We start from the raw sequence: 14,658 nt of genomic DNA, 5'->3' as shown, positions 1-14,658 counted from the left end.
TCAGCGGCAACCCCCGCTCTTTGCTCGTCTTCGTGGGGAATACGTAGAAGTCTGGCTCGACGACTACGACCGCGTAAGTGTCGCTAATCGGTGGGACGAGGCCGCCAAACTGCGTTACGTCCCTTTTTATCTGACTGGAGTCGCGAAGACATGGTATTTTAACCAGGTCATTGACTTACCCAACTGGGCTACCTTCCAGCAGCAGCTGCGACACGTTTTTGGGACCCCGGACATTCGATCCAGCGTCGCGAAGAGGACAATTGATACTCACCGACAACATCTTGGTGAATCGTACACTTTATACATCGAGGATGTCCTCGCACTGTGCCGGCGTGTCAATCAATCCATGCCGGAATCGGACAAAGTGCGCCACATATTGAAAAGCATTGGGCCTGTTGCCTTTAATGCACTTGCTGTGCAAAACCCAGCTACCGCCGTTGATGTTCTGACGACATGCCAGCGTGTTGATACGCTGAACTCATTCACATTGACGACAACCACTTTAAGTCTCATGGCCACCTGCGTGACCTCATCCGGGACATTATACGTGACGAATTGCGGTCTATGGGTTCACACCTCCTACACCGCGTCCTACACAGTCTTCGGGAGTTCCCTTGCATGACATCGTCAAGGAGGAACTTACATCGCTGACCAGCTTTGCACCCGGACAACCAGCTGCATCACACCCCATACCCACGTACCCTGAAGTTGCTGCCGTGCCTCCCTGCGACGCCCACGCGACATTGCTGCGTCCATCCTACGCATCAGTTGCTGCCACTCCCCCGGTGAACTACCATTCCGTGCTCCCTCACCCTTCGGCCCGCCTGATCGCACTATCTTCAGGTGCCCCGAATGCTGTCTATTCCCCACCGTGGCGCTCGTCTCGCCCTGTATACTACTACTGTGGCTATCGCGGCCACATATCTCATTTCTGCCAAAAGCGCCAGCAAGATGAGCTTCGAAACGGTGTGCGCGAACGAGATTCTTACACTGGGGCGTCTTATCAACGTCGGTGTTATTTGTCTCCCCCGCACCGGTCTCCATCTCCTCCGACATCGACTGCACCTCGGAACAGCCGAAACACGAGACGCCGCTCGCCTTCGCCCTTCCGCCGTTCCACTTCTCCACTTCGGCCCGCCTCCTTCTCATCTGATATTCATTCGGGAAACTAAGTGATGCAGTTTCGGGAGAAAAAACTGCATTCGGAACTAGAACTGAAATTCGTCCATCAGGCTCGTGTAACACGCTTTCTGAGGAAGTGGAAGGAGTGGGAGTCGATGCTTCGGTGGACACAGGTGCGACATTGTCTGTGATACGTTTTGATTGGTGTGAACATTTAAGGAAAGTAATGATGCCTTACGATGGCCCCACGTTATTTGCGCCCAGGGGAACGTCATTCGCCCTTCCGCGTTTTGTACTGTGCGTGTTTTCATCGACGGTATCCGCCAACATGTCCAGTTTGCTGTCCTGTCCCACTGCCCTCACCATCTAATTTTAGGGTGGGATTTCCTATCATCTGCTTCCGCGGCGATTTGTTGTGGACAACGCGTCGTTCACCTCGCTGACACCGACTACATGCTTGACAACGACAATCAGAAGCCACTTCGTCTGGTCGCTGCGAAAGACATCGAACTGCCGCCTCTACAAGAGCAAATTGTTAGCATTACGTCCAACGACATCTATAACGGTGATGTATTGGTCTCACCATCACCACTTTGCGTTCGTAAAAGTACAGTTTTTCCTTCCGGTGCCGTTCGTTTTTGCAATGGCTCTGCATTTTCCACCGCTCTCAACTCTACACCGGAGATCTTACTGCCACAGGGCACTACTGTGGCCCGTGTTGCCGACTTTGAGCCTGTATTTGTCACGCCACTTCAGGCCATTACATCCAAAAAACCTTCCCTCGGTGAACATAATTGTTCCCCCGTCTTTACCACCGCTATCAGCAGCAAATAACATATTCACAGAGGCAGCGGCTGCTCGCATTGTTACAGAAACATGCAAATTTTTCGATTTTTGCTCGTCTAAGCTGGGCCGCATTAATACTACAGCACATCGAATTCGAACTGTTGGGACATCTATCGTACGCCGCATACCCTTTCGCGTGTCTCTAGCTGAGAGAAAAATTATAGAAGAAAACGTTGCGGGCATGCTTAAACGGGAAGTTATCCGCCCTTCATCTAGTCCTTGATCGTCTTCTATTGTTTTGGTCCGCAAAAAGAATGGCTCTGTGCGTTTTTGCGTGGACCACCGGGCACTCAATAATATCACACGCAAGGACGTGTACCTATGCCACGTATTGACGACTCCCTTGATTCCCTACAAGGCGCGGAATTCTTTTGAAGCATCGACTTGCGTTCTGGGTACTGGCAGATCCCCATGCATGAGCCCGTCGGGGGTTGCAAACGGCGTTTGCAACCCCCGACGGGCTATTTGATTTCAACGTGATGCCTTTCGGGCTCTGCAACGCACCCGCGACTTCTGAGCGCATGATAGATACCGTGCTGCGCGGCCTGAAATGAAAAAGTTGCCTTTGCTACCTGGACGATATCATTATCTTTTCGTCAACGTTTCCTGAGCACCTGGAACGACTGCATAAAAGTTCTGACATGCCTTGCCGGCGCCAGGCTTCACATAAACACTAAGAAATGCTCTTTCGCTAGCAAATCTGTCAAGGTCATAGGACATGTCGTTAGCAAAGATGGAATCCCGCCTGACCCTGACAAGATTTCTGCAGTCCTTCACTTTCCGCGTCCCGAAAAACCATAGGAGTTTCGCAGTTTCCTTGGCCTCGCCTCCTATTTTTACCGGTTTATCCAGAACTTCGCTTCTATGGCTGCTCCATTACACGAAATACTCGCTTCGAACGTCCCCTTCCTGTGGTCTCAAGAATGTCAAACGGCATTCGAGCTGTTGAAGCGGGCACTCACGTCTCAACCCCTGCTCTGCCACTTTGACGAAGCCGCACCGACTATCCTTCATACCGACGCTAGCGGCCTTGGTATAGCCCCACCACGGTGGTCTAGTGGCTAAGGTACTCGGCTGCTGACCCGCAGGTCGCGGGATCAAATCCCGGCTGTGGCGGCTGCATTTCTGATGGAGGCGGAAATGTTGTAGGCCCGTGTACTCAGATTTGGGAGCACGTTAAAGAACCCTAGGTGGTCAAAATTTCCGGAGCCCTCCACTGCGGCGTCTCTCATAATGAAATAGTGGTTTTGGGACGTTAAACCACACAAATCAATCGATCGGCCTTGTTATAGGAGCCCTTCTTCTACAACGCGACAAGTCTTCCCTAGAGAAAGTTGTTGCATATGCCAGTCGCGTACTCATCCCTGCTGAAAAGAACTACACTATAACTGAGCAAGAGTGTTTGGCTGTGTTCGGTCGGTCCAGAAGTTCCGTCCCTATCTCCATGGCCGTCACTTCACAATCGTTACGGACCACCCTGCCTTATGCTGGCTTTCTACACTGAAGAACTTGTCCGGATGCTTGGGTCAGTGGATACTACAATTGCAGGAGTACGACTTTGACATAACTTACAAGTCAGGCAGAAAACATCAAGACGCCGATGCTTTACTCGTTGCCCGCTTCCAACTACCCATATCAGTGTTGGTGAGAACTCAACCGCCACATCTACCAAAGTTCATACGCTCGCATCAATAACGCAACCCTTTTCGGACGACGAGCCAACATTTATCACCCGCCAGCGGTCCGATTCATACTGCAGACGCATGATGGACCACCTTTCGGGAGTTTCTCATCCACCAAACGCGCAACTCCGTCGTCAACACCGGCACTTTAGGCTGAACAATGGGGTTCTCTACCACCACGTCTACCTCCCTGACGGTCAGCACTGGGTTCTTGTACTGCGACGCTCTCTTCGACTTCAGATGCTCGAAGCCTTCCAAGACGACTTGACTGCTGGTCATCTTGGTTTTTAAGAAAACTCTTGACCGCATTCGATGTTGTTATTACTGGCCTGGCCTCTCTTCTAGTGTAGCGCGGTACGTCGGTTCCTGCTACCGATGCCAGCGTCGTAAACTCCCCACGTCTGCACCTGCTCGACCTCTACAACCATTTCCGTGCCCTTCATTGCCTTTCGAAGTAGTAGGTGTTGACCTTTATGGGCCTCTCCCCGTCACATCTGCTGGCAAGCGATGGATAGTGACGGCCGTGGACCACCTGACACGCTACGCTGAGACGTCCTCTGTTATTACAAGCTCAGCTGTGGAAGTTGCAGACTTTACTCTTCACGCCATAAACCTGCGTCATGGGGCTCCTCGTGTACTGCTTAGTGATCGCGGTAAAGTGTTCCTGTCACAAAGGGTAAATGAAGTACTGCACGCTTCTGGAACTACTCACAAGACAGCTTCAAGCTACCACTCTCAGACAAATGGTCTCACAGAATGATTTCACCGAACCCTTACAGACATGATAGACGTTTACGTCCAACCCGACCACAAAAACTGGGATACTCTTTTACCATTCCTGACATTCGCTTACAACACCGCCGTTCAGCGAACAACTTGCTGCTCACCGTTTTACTTCGTGTACGGACGCACCCCGACTACCTTTCGCGACGTCTCCTTCTTTAGCAGCTATAAAAATTCATGTCAGTCTTCTAGCGAAGAATACATTTCCCGCCTGGCCCAGTCTCGCAATCAGGCGCGCATCAATACTGAAGCGAGACAGCAGGAGCGGAAGATCACCTATGACGAATCCCACCGCGTTGTGTCTTTCCAACTTGATGACGAGGTGCTGCTTTTGACACGTATACGCACTCCTGGTCTCTGTGACAAATTCCAACCAGGCTTCATCAGGCCATACACTGTTTTAGAAGACACTTCGCCGGTAATTATAGTGTGACACCACTTGTCGCCCCCACAGACCGCCACTACCGAAGCACAGAGATTGTCCACGTTTCTCGCATGAAACCTTTCACGCACGTTCCCCGTCACTTTGACTTACGGCGGCCAGGGTGTCCGCTTCCAAGGGGGGGGGGGGGGGAATAAGTGTGGGCATTTGTTACACACATCGTCCTCATACCTGCATGAACACAATCACCATCATCCGCTTCTCTCTTTGTCCTCACTGCCACTCTGGGTCATCATCATCTTCATCGTCTGTGTACTGGCTCTGCCCGTTTGTTTTGCGAGGTCTTTCCTCAATTAAACGCTGTCGCAACCAAGACTACCGAGACTTCATAATATATATGACTATGGTCTAAGTTAGTATTCAATGAAGCGATACAAAATGACTCTAAAATGTGTAGAAATATTGCAGGCGCTGACAAATGCTAACGAGCTCATATCACATAGATAACCAGTTTTTGCCATTGTGTGACGATTCCAGCTGTAACAAAGGCTTTACCTACACCAGAAGCAGTGCGTTCATATGTAGCACTTGTGTTTCAAAGCGGGGTTGTCCTAGAGAGTTCTACGTACGCCAACTTCTGTGGATGGTGTTTACCTACATTTGAAGTTATTCCTAGGTGAAGCCCGTATTACAAGGTTACACATGTAATGATTGTAAAATGAGCTAGTCACCACTGCTACCACACTCGGTGTTTGAGCCATATCACACCTGCATAGGACCTTTTTCTAAAACAGCGCGGAGACACAGCGTGGCGTTGCATGTGGTCGAACACCTGAGCGCTAAGCGAAATGCTTGGCGTCGTTCCTGCTGAGACGATAATATTTATCCTTTGCATTCGTGGGGTCCACGCTACCGAAAAAATTTTTCGTGCTCTCATAATTAAACATGCCGGAAGATTCTTCATACCATGCAAAGCGATGTCACACGAAGCATGTGAAGGGGAGGTAACTGTGGGCTAATATTTTAGTTGAGCGAAACGACTCGAAATTACGCAAGACATATGTGCCAATTTTGTACCCAAATACATGTACAGAGGGGTCCCCTAATAAAAAGAACACAGCTACGTGTGTCGTCTCTTGGGCGTTACCACTGGCTGGTTGAGGCAACTAGTTCCACGCAGGAGCGGTGAGCGGTGTGGGCGGCATTTGTTTGCCGTCTGTTGCAGTTGCAGCCGTGAGCCATGCTTACGGTACACGGGCACGCGCTACACGTGTTTGGCGAAAAAACTTTGGCGTGTACGCGAAGCAGTTCCACATGATTCAAGTCATGACCAGCCAGATATACATTAAAATTTCTTACCCACCCGTACTAATTTTAGTCAATCACAAGTTAAACAGGCGATCACGAGAGCACGCAGAATTATCCAAAAAGAAGATAGATAGATAGATAGATAGATAGATAGATACAGACAGACAGATGGATAGATAGATAGATAGATAGATAGATAGATAGATAGATAGATAGACAGATAGATAGATAGATAGATAGATAGATAGATAGATAGATAGATAGATAGATAGATAGATAGATAGATAGATAGACAGATAGATAGATAGATAGATAGATGTTAGTGCATGGAGTTCACTAAAATGCTTCAAATTAAAGACCACACAATCGCACACAGCTGTCTTTCATAGTGTTATCCTAAGCGGGTTATGTATTGATGCTTTTTCAATTAATCTAAAAAAGCAGTAGAGTAGCTTCGAGATGATTCGGCTGAACTGACATTACTTGAATGTGTACACCAGTGATCTGTGCAAACCACAAGCTTCGGAGGTGTAAATTAGTGGCGTCCTTGCTTCTTCAATATCCAAGTGCATCTCGCACAACTAACGAACGCTGTTGCCTTTGTGTGAGATCGATAGTTGTCGAAGAGAAAGTGAAAGATCTGAGCCAAATACTTGTTCATTTTGCAGCTCTGATTGGCAGCCTTCGAGCAATTCAACAGTGCAAGCGGGAAAAGTATTATTCGGCCACAAAGATTGCTGGAGACATGTAAGTACAATATTAAATGAAATGTACCTCAAATTCAATTTCTAGTGCATTTCGTACATCGCATCGAGCGGTTAACTAGCGCTCAACGCAATATTGTAGTCAATACTGTATTCGTGTCGCGAAGAGTGTACGAAAGCATTGGCTTGTAACTGCAGACAACTAGAGTTCAATGCACTGTCAGAAGGAATATGAGAGTGCGTGGTGGCGTGTATTATCAAAAGAGCCGTGGATATTAGAATTGTGAGAATGAGGTTAGTTTGTGAGCTTCAAAGAGATAAGCAAAGTCAATGCACAAAAACAGCTACATTTGGCAGAAAGAATTACAGGCACTGATAGTGTCCATCTGCTCGAAGTAGTGCATGTTTACTTTTGCCTAATGAGTTGCACGTGCCGTCTTCACCGCAAATAGAGGTGGGCATTAACAAACTATGCTCAATAAGGTAATCACTGTCAATTCATGCGCACAGAACATTTCATATCTTTTTGTGAATAACCAAAACCACAAACAGCAGCACACACCTGAGCAGTCAATAGGAAAGATAGCTGATAAAAGAAAGAGAGGGGAAGACAAAAATACAGAAATCTGGTGCTCTCAGATGAAGAAAAACTAAAGTATAAAAAGCGTGAATTCGGAAATATTGTGAATGTGACAACGCGCTTTAGCTTGAAAATCTACTGTGGCCAAACGGTCATAGAGTAATACATAACTAGTGCAACCTTGACAGAATCAATGTGAAGCTTTTGCACACACAGCACGAAGACCCAAACCAAAGGTTCACAAGGTTCGCGCTGCCCCTTGCTAACCTTCAGTTTGGTGTTCGGGTTGTGTGTGCAAAAGTTTCAGTATGCAGCCATAAAAACTAGCCCACCTGTACCTATCATGACGCAATTGCTTATAACTCAACATTCCTATGCCCCTGACTAGTAAATATTCAAAGCACCATGCTCGTGAATTAGCTTTGTCGAATTAGTGATATGTCAGACTTCAGAAGACACCTGTCTATGAAATGAAGACGTGTAAGGTTGACGTTGCCCTGCTAGTCATTGACTGTTTGGACTGTCATCACCACTGCTAAGGGGCCGGTAAGTGGAGACTTCAACTATGGAACACATACTAAAACAATACTTCAGTAGCAATCATTGCATTCTGAGGTGATTGTCGTCCGGGTCAAGTGCTCGGGCGATTTTAATCAACAACGTGAGATTACGCAAATGTTCATTCAGACGGAGCTTACATTTATATATGCGTATTCAGCCTCACACTAAATGCAACAAAGTTTATCGTATGGCCACAAGGGCGCAATATTATTCAACAGAATAAGTCACTCACAGAAAGTGAATTTGCGCGCATAGTTGACTTTTGAACAAATATGTTCGTGAGACTACATGCCCTCCATATAGTTTTACTCTCTTTATTCCGGATTCTTCATGCATTTAATGCAAGAGCGTGCTCGTGATAGCACTCGAAAAGGAAGGCTACCCAAAACGAAACCAACAAAAAAACCGAACATCGTCCCAACTACGGGCCTTGAGACAGAAGAACAAACACAATGTGGCAACCTTTTAACCTTGCAGGCTATCTTGAAAAAAAGAGAGCCCAGAACTGGAATACCGGGATTTAATTACTAGACAAGAACATCAGTAACGACGCGAAAGTGGCAGGGAAGTGTTTGCATTTGCTTGCAAGCTGATAAACAAGCCAACAGCATGCTATACATTCAACATTGTATTATCGAATGTTTACGCATGACATAAAGAAAATTTCGCTGTTTCAATCAGCACACTTGGAAAAAAACTCCTTGTGAAGCTTAGTGAAACTAGTTTGTAAACAATCTTAGGTTATGCCAGGCGACATTCGGTTTAATGCAACCGTACTGAATACTACCAAAAAAAGAAACCGCGAGCATGGAGACCTTGAAAGCCTTGACGGACTGTTGGTAATTGGAAAGCAGCAGTGACATCACTTCATTGTGAGATGATATACGGCCAACTACAAGACTTCATCGGCATTGATGATTTTACGGAGACAGGTGATAAATACCAACAATGTGATTGGCCTGGTTATTATGTTTGTGCGATTCGCAGGGAAGTGGAGCCAAACAGCTGGCATCTTTACGACCAAGGTAATTTTATCAGGTAACATGTTACTAAAAACTCTAATAGAAGAAACCATCATCGTTGGTTAGATAAGTACCTTTGTTTATCATATCAGTCAGGTCAGGGCACCATGGAACCAAAAAAATGTGGAAGCTGGTGGGAGGGCCACCTTCACCAAGAGAAATAAATCTGGTGATGCAAAATATTTTTCAACGACAAGTGAAAATGGCACTTTATCTCCAATTTCCTGCAAGCTCATTATAGCACCGGGAATACATGTTTCCAAAATGCCTTTAACACGGCCTGTATTTACTCGCGTCCATCCGTGGTTTACGTTGTGCAAACACGGGCTTGCCAAAACACTAATCGCTTTCTTCGTTGGAGTCGGGAGTACAGTCCGGGAAGCCTATCTACAGACCTACACTCTTCGTACACTGAAACGTGTGACTGATTCAGCCAAAACGCATATAGAACCAACCACTTTTAAAAAGGTGGGAACAACTTGCGCTTTTCATCTTTTAGACCCACTCGTCCAGTTGAACCAGGCGTGCAAGGAAAAAAATAATTTAACATATGGCAACTTCGCGGCATACAGATGTCCTCCTGTAGAGCGGTACTTGAGCTATATGAAGCAAACATGGCGATAAATATCTAGAGCATGTAACGAGCACCCTTCAGACGTTCCTTTCGATACTTCAATTTTAGTAACATGATCAAAGTGATTGCCATGGTAACATCAATGTTTCGTGAAGAAGCATTCAAGACGGCTTTCTGTTGTGCTGAGTATGTGAAATTTGGGATTTCATAACTATTTCAATAGACCCTCAAAGTGGCAAGCGTCACAATGTTTATATAATTAACATGGTTTCAATCATCTGATCACATCACGACTCTGCAGCAACTTGTAGAATATTTCTTTGACATGGCTCCATGTGCCCCATACCATTCTTCGGACGACTTTCTGAAGAGCGTCATTTGCTTGTTCTCAAATGAGAGCGTGTATGTCGAAGGTGTGTAATCCGAAGGTGCCGGCGTGTGTATTTTTTAAGACACCAGCGTGACCGCATCGTGTATAGTCGTAAACCGTGGCGTGGGTGTTGGAACGGAGTTACCGAGAAATAACAAGCAGCTCATTTCGGCCAATGGAGTTGTAGGTGTGGTAGTAGAGCAGGTTATCTCGAACGGCGATGTGTTGGGCTTGGCGCTGGAGCGTTCGAAAGACAGGAAAAGGCGTCTTGTTCAAGAGGACGTCTAAAAGCGAAGTGATGCAGAGGTCTTTACATTGCTCGAAAGACATTTAGGAAATGTTGATGACAAAACCAACACCCACAGAAACAGACAAGCAGATTGGCTCAGCAAGCAAAGGTGAGCGGGAAAGGGCATCCGCATCAAAATGCTTGCGATCAGACCGGTACACAACACGAATGCCGAAAATTTGCAGACGGAAGTTGGTGTAGGTCAAGCGATTATTCGGAACTTTTAGCAAAATAGCCGGCTTAGGGCATGGTTATCGCTCACAATAATGTTACGATGAAAGATGTTTATTTGAAGATGGGCTGATTAGAAAGAGCTGAATGCCTGCCGTCCAGCACCGATTCATTCACAAGACAAAAGTTTTTTGTCGCCCTCTTCACTTCGTTTTCCCTGTCGTGTTAGCGTAGCACTGCTCCCTCCATAGATGAAGCCCACCGGGCGAGTAATGGCAGCGTGAACGTGATGTCTCGTGGTTGACAGCACATTAGGCGCACGACGAAAATAATTTGCGTCTGCCGAGAACGGCAGCCAAGATTGAGGAGACGAGCTATATCGAGTACGTCAGGTGATTGAGGCGATCGACAATCACGAAAGAGCCGGTGTAACAGGCCAGAAACTTTTCACAAAAACTACGCTTGCGAAATGGCGTCGAAAGCCAAACTATGCCGCCTTCGTCGTAAAACACGTTTTTGTGTCGTGAATCGTAGGTGATCTTCGAGGAGTCCTAGTATGCGAACGTACGAAGTCGACTTACACGCAGCGCTTCCTATGCACGGCAAAAAGTCTAAGCAATAGAAAAATCCACATGATTATGAAATGGCATATTCGTGTCAATGAAGAATCGGGGTGGTCGAACGTAGTGAGGTAGAGGAGTGTTACGAAGCGCGCCTCCGACGACGTTACAAAGGGCGCCACGAAACCCCACCGCTGCCACCACTGTTACAAAATCCCACCACTGCCACCACTCGTGACTGCTTCTGCGCAGAGCCGATAGACGAGCGGACGAAACGACGGTGAGTTGAACAAGGTTTACGTAAAGCATATTTAAAGAGGCGTTACAAATTTGGCACTGGCGCCGACAATCTGGAGACTAGGACAGCCGAGCTCTCTCCTCCTCGCGACGCATAGGTCTCCGACGCACAGACATAGGTCTACTCCTCGCGACGTGCCGCAGGGTTTTTAATATGCACAGGGTGGACTGTTTGAGTAACCAAATGTCCAACCAGAAGCGCCGCTGGTCGTCAGGTCAGAATTCTCCAATGTGGTCGCCGCTGGGCCGCGTCATTCTCATCGAATCTGGAGACGCTCCGCTGCACGTGGCTGCACCCAAGGACGTGTGATGCCCCAACGCATTGCGTCAGACCCGCCAGACAGGAAGGCGCCGTTTTCCTCGACGAGCTCACTGGCTGAGGTGACTCACTGTGCGTGCGCGGCAGAAAGGCACCGTCGCGTGATGACGCCGTTGAGTTGTTCGTGTCAGGCGGACTCACGTGCTGACCTTGACACAGACTGCCTTTCTCAGAGGCATGGACGTTCGCTGTGGACTCGCAGGCATAACAGCATCCCCGCCGCCACACAATGCGCCCGAAAGACGAGCTGCTTCCACGTGGCTCGGATGTCAGGCGCACTCGTTCGCCAGTTCCCTCCACGTTCGCCTCCAGGGTCATGGGGAGAATGCAGCTCCAGACTACGTTCCGGGAACACGTCCCATTCTTAAGGATGAATCTCAGCTCCACTGGCTTGTCGCCACAACTTGTCGACCAGCTTCGCTCGTCTATTCTGACGATCTTTGGTTTCAACACTTGTCGATGGTTCTGTAACTTGTCAAGAAGGGTTCGCCAACAGACAACGCAGGACACAAGAAAGTGCCCTTGGTCACCCGACAGAGCACCAGACAAAGTATAGTACATCATATACCTAGCTACGTGTCTATCGTAATTTCGTTCCCTCTATTCCAAGAGGCACATGTGAGACACAAGACTCTTAAAAGGAGAACTCAATTTTTTACATGTACAACAACGTAACGAAATAGAATAGAGCACAAAGTTGGCTCCTTGAGCTCACCCTGGACGAGAGCGCTCAGCTAAGGTCGTGATGAGGACAAAATTTTGCCCCGAATCGCCAGCGAGAAACCAAAATGTGGAGAAGGTACTAACTAAATGCACGGCTCAATGCGTCTGCATTAGCGTTTAGCTTTCCTTTTTTTTGTAGCGAACGTCAAAGTTGTGCTGTTGGAGCATCATGCTCCATCTCAGTAACCGGCCACTTTTAGGCGACGATACCCATGTAGTACCAACGGCTGCTTTTACTTGCGACGTTGCACAGGGGAACAACCATACGGCTTGCTAGGGATTGGCTCCTCACAAGTTAGCTTGATATCGTGTTCGATCACCGTGGTGTTTCCGGGATGGTCCGAAAACACGTATTCAAACTTGGAAACAATTCTTTTCAGGTCCTCCTTCTAGACTTCAGTTTATCTAGGCTCTAGGTTTAACTGCTCCAAGATAACCTTCCATTCACTTTCGATTACCTCACTAGAACTAAAAATGTCCGCTCCCTCTTCCTCTGAAGCATTCAACAGCAGGTTTATGACCGCTTGACATTGAACGTTTGCTTTCATCAAGTTACTGTGGTAAGTTTTGTTCGGCCGCCTTCCTAATTTCAATTCATAATTGGTATCAGAAAGCTTCGATATTACTTTGGCGGGCCTTTCCCAATGAACCTCAAACTTGTTCTTTCTAGACGGTTGCAGCAGCATCGCCTGACTTCATACTTCAAAAGCGCGCTTCTTCGCCGATTTGTCGTAGTACTCCTTCGACAACACTTGTGCAGCTTTCATGTGGCTTTCCACTAGCGCTTTAATCGAGAGGTCCTCATGCTGCTCTCGAACGAGCGTCTCTCGATCAACCCTCGACAGCTCGCTCCAACTTTCCGATAAAGGCGAGAGCGTTGCACCCATCTCGCTCTGACTCAATGGCGCCATGTCGTCTCCCCCTGCTACGGAAACCGCGCCAGTCGCTTCGGCCGGGCCGCTCGAGTGACTGCTCAAATGACACACACGGAGAATTCGTGTCTGAGGTTCGGTCGACTGACCGCCAAGGTCACACAGATCTGCTGCTTTTAAACTTCTTTCACCTCATTGAACAAGATCAAGCTCCCGCGAAAGCTTCCGCGCTTGCGATCGCGTGAGGTCTATGTACACTAAGTTGGGGAAGAACGATTTATCCTGCTCTTTGAGAAGCTGCTCTGAATTGTTAGAGAAAAGGCAGGGAAAACGATCGGGAAGCGCGGCAGACACAGCCACTTTGGTGCGAAGCTTACCGATCGGGCCTTCAATGACAACCGTAGCGATTGGTAAGCAAGCACTGTGCTCCTCGGGACTTGCCTAATCCACGCGCATTCTCCTGTAAAGTCATCCGGAGACACCAATGAAGGATGGACAACGTCCATGGTTGCCGCTGAGTCATGAAGTGCTCGACACGTTTTCTCATACTCTCTGATTTCTTGCATACACGGCTCCAACAACCGCATGTTCTTTTCCGATCCTCGGATTGTTGCAAAAGCCAACGTTTGCTTACAATTTATTGCGATGTGCCCTTTCTTTTTGCAGTTGTAGCAGATTAGTGGCTTCCGTGATTCAAGCACCCGTGTGGTATCAGTGCGTTGTTCAGGAACCCCACTCGATTTCTTCTCTTCCGTTTGCCCTTCCCCTACAGTGTCCTTCGTAAGAAACGGGTTCTTTGATCAGGTTTTGACCCGTAAGAGCGGGTTTCCGTTGATCAGGTTTCTTTGAAAGGCCCTCTTTCTTTTCATCCTTTTCAACGCACACTGCTATGTTATGCAACTTTCGGCGAGTATAATACTCCTCAGCTAACTCTGCTGCCCTGTTTAGCTGTACTTCACCAAGTTCGTCCTGCAACCAAAGCTTTACATCCTCCTCAATGCAGCGGTAGAATTGCTCCAATGCAATGCATTCCACCACTTTATCGCGATCGTCATAAACACCTTCGCCCTTGGGCCATTCAATTAAATCGGCTTTAAGTCGAAACACGCAGTCAACGTGTGACTCATTCCTCTAATTGGCATACCGGAAACTTTGCCTGAAAGCCTCGGGTGACAACTTATAACGTCTCAAGAGCCATTGATTGACCTCGTCATAGCTCTCAAGCGCTTCCCTCGACAAGCAAGTTATCGCGTCGAACGCGTCGCCTGGAAGAAAAGCTAACAGGTTCTGCGCCCAAAGAGACCGCTCTGAAGCATTTCGCTCACAGACGTGTTCAAACTTGACGAGATACTTCGCCAAGTCTTCGCCTACTAAGAACGGTGGCAGTTGGTCGCGAATTCTCAGACCGCTGACCTGAACTGTCGCCGAAGCTACGCTAGGCGCCTGCGAACACTGAACGATTGCCAATTCTATTCATTTCAACTCAAGGTGCT

The sequence above is a fragment of the Rhipicephalus microplus genome, chromosome 7 (assembly GCF_043290135.1).
Source record: "Rhipicephalus microplus isolate Deutch F79 chromosome 7, USDA_Rmic, whole genome shotgun sequence".
Taxonomy (NCBI): domain Eukaryota; kingdom Metazoa; phylum Arthropoda; class Arachnida; order Ixodida; family Ixodidae; genus Rhipicephalus; species Rhipicephalus microplus.
The sequence above is the reverse complement of the archived record's forward strand: the minus strand, read 5'-3'. Positions refer to the sequence as shown.